This window comes from Mastomys coucha, unplaced genomic scaffold (assembly GCF_008632895.1).
Source record: "Mastomys coucha isolate ucsf_1 unplaced genomic scaffold, UCSF_Mcou_1 pScaffold20, whole genome shotgun sequence".
NCBI lineage: Eukaryota > Metazoa > Chordata > Mammalia > Rodentia > Muridae > Mastomys > Mastomys coucha.
The window spans coordinates 78,714,225-78,716,977 of record NW_022196903.1 but is presented as its reverse complement, the minus strand read 5'-3'; the positions used below and the strand labels follow the sequence as shown (position 1 = coordinate 78,716,977).

General features: G+C 45.8%; 1 long non-coding RNA gene across 1 annotated transcript; it reads left to right on the top strand.

Annotated features, from left to right (window-relative positions):
* The first annotated feature begins 856 nt into the window (after positions 1-856).
* On the top strand, positions 857-2,170 carry LOC116098213. The gene is made up of 3 exons (XR_004121745.1): positions 857-1,226; positions 1,718-1,800; positions 2,016-2,170. It is a non-coding gene; the product is annotated as an uncharacterized LOC116098213 (long non-coding RNA).
* The last annotated feature ends 583 nt before the right edge of the window (positions 2,171-2,753 follow it).

The window sequence follows — 2,753 nt, the reverse complement described above, 5'->3', positions numbered from 1 at the left end:
ATTCTCTCTTCTATCTCTTGTATTCTGTTGGTGATGTTTGCATCTATGACTCCTGACTTCTTTCCTAGATTTTTTTATCCCCAGGGTTGTCTCCCTTTGTGGTTTCTTTATTGTTTCTATTTCCACTTTTTGGATCCTGCAAGGTTTTGTTCAATTCCTTTACCTGTTCAGTTGTGTTTTCCTGTAATTCTTTAAGGGATTTTTGTGTTTTCTTTTTAAGGGCTTCTAGCTGTTTACCTGTGTTCTCCTGTATTTCTCTAAGGGGGTTATTTATGTCCTTCTTAAAGTCTCCTATCATTATCATGAGATGTGATTTTAAATCAGAGTCTTGCTTTTCTGGTGAGTTGAACTATCCAGGACTTGCTGTGGTGGGAGAACTGGTTTCTGATGATGCCAAGTAGCCTTGATTTCTGTTGCTTATGTTCTTGCCCTTGCCTCTCGCCATCTGATTATCTCTGGTTTTAGCTGACCTTGCTGTCTCTGACTGTGGCTTGTCCCTCCTGCAAGCCTGTGTGTCAGTACTTCTGGGACACCAGTTCTCTCCGGGAGGAATTTGGCTATGAAGAGCTGTGGCACAGGGTCAGCTCTGGGGTGCAGACCGAAACTGAAAGGATCCTGTCCCTGGCTGTTCCTTGGTTCCTATGTCCTGATGTCTCTGTGAATGTCCCTCTTGGGCCAGGAATTTGAGAGATCTGCTCTCTCCTGGCAGTATTTAGGTTTGGAGCGCTGTGGCAGAGGATGAGCTTCTGGTGCAGACAGAAACTGCTGATCCATTTTTAGTATGAGGTGTGCCAGAGTCCATCGGAATTACAGACAGGCAGGCTAGCGGCTAGTCCTTCTTTGTTTCAGAAAGTTCTCATGGTAGGACTAATCATTTCTTAGCCAGGAAGGACAGAGAAGCCAGACTTCAGAAGGAACCCCTCTCAAGTTTCAATTTTTTAGCCCTGCAATAGTCAGAAACTGATGTTATCCTGCCTCCCTGTGGCCACTCTGTAGCAACACCCTGTCCTTCCTTTTTTTTCTATGCATGCCATAATTAAGGAACAAAATACCTTTCCTACTTGGACTGCCCAGGGAAATGTCCCTGGAAGAAGTTGCATAGACACCCTGCTGTTCCTGGTCCTCAGGTCCTTAATGAGAGTTGGCTGGGCTGCAGGTCAAGAGTGTGACATCTTCAGCCTGGGAGGATTTAGAAGCACAAGACTGGGACTCTTTCTGTGCATGCAGTGAGTGCTTCCCATGTGAGATCTGAGTTTATTCCCCAGAATGCAAGGGGAAAGAGTCAGCATGCTGGCTGGAGCTTGTCACCTAGCACTTTGACATGAAGACAGATACACCTCCCTTTTTTTCATGTTTTTTTTTTTTTTTGAGACATTTCTATATTGAGCTCTGACTATCCTATAACTCACTTTGTAGACCAGGCTGGCCCAGAAATCACCAAGATCCTCTCTTCTTCCTTCTGATTAAAGGCATGTGCCACCACCATCCAGCTAGACAGGTGCATTTCAACTTTGATGGCCTTGAGAATGCCCGTGTCCAAAAGTTCAGGTGTTCGGCACCTGTAAATTGATATTTGAGACTGAAACACATGTGTATACACGCACTACACTCACATAAAGTTGAACACTCATGTGCATGTACAGAAGCGCACACATGAACAAGTACACAAGTAAAACATATTATGTATGAGTGCACATGCATCTATCCTTAAAAATAGTGATGAAGAAGTCCAAAGTCGACTTAAGCCCCAGGTAGCCCTTTGGAAGGCCTGAACTCTTTTCTGCATGAGCATCCTGGCAGGTAAGACTTAGAAGACTCAGACAGGGTGATAATGCTGAGAACACCTGGGAGTTCTTCAATGGATGCTGGGTGGTTGACAGAGCCCAGCAGGCCAAGTATTGGGGAATCTTATTACTACTGAGTGGATCTGAGTAGATTCTAATTGGAGGGCTGACAATGTGATCCCAGCTCTTTGTTAGCATTGTGGGTCACCTGGATGTCTCACTTCCATGCAGCATGGACCAGGCACCCCTCAGAAACCAAGGTAGATGGCCCTGCACTGAAGAGAAAGAAAGGCCGCCTGGATCAGTTCTAACGCTAACCTCCTACACCCCTTAATCGTGGCAATATTTCTCCTATATTGGAAATAAAATCACATTGTTGAATTGGCTTTTTTGTTAAGTTGTGTTTTATTTAGATTGTAAAAAGTTTTATTTATTTTTTTTGTGAACTTCATTCACATCATGTACCCCAGCCCCATTCTTCTCCCCTTCCCCTCATACCTGCCCTCCACCCTTGCATCCTTTCCCTGCAACAGACATTAAAAAGTCTCCAGGAAGCTGTAGTGTGTCAGTGTGCCCATAAGATTCCCTTTTGTCCACACTCCTTTGCTTGTAGATGTTCACTGTAATGACTCGTGATCCGTGTAAGGCCTCTGGCTTCTGCTACTCCATTGATATGGAACCTCACTGGGACTCCTCTTGGATATGCTGCTCTTGCCCTGAGTCATGGGGGTCCTGTGGTTTTGGATCTGTAGAACCAGCCTCTTAGTGTACTCCAGCAGTTCACTGATAGATGTTGGGATGGATCGATTGAAAACCCTGGATTTGGTGGGGGATTATCAGCCTGCTGGCTCTCATGCTCCCATGCTCATGTGGCCAGCTCACCCTCAACCCCCACAAGCAGTGCCAGCCCTACCCCGCTGCCCAGGTGAGGTACAGGGACTACCCTCCTGAGTGCTGCAGCCAGTTAGG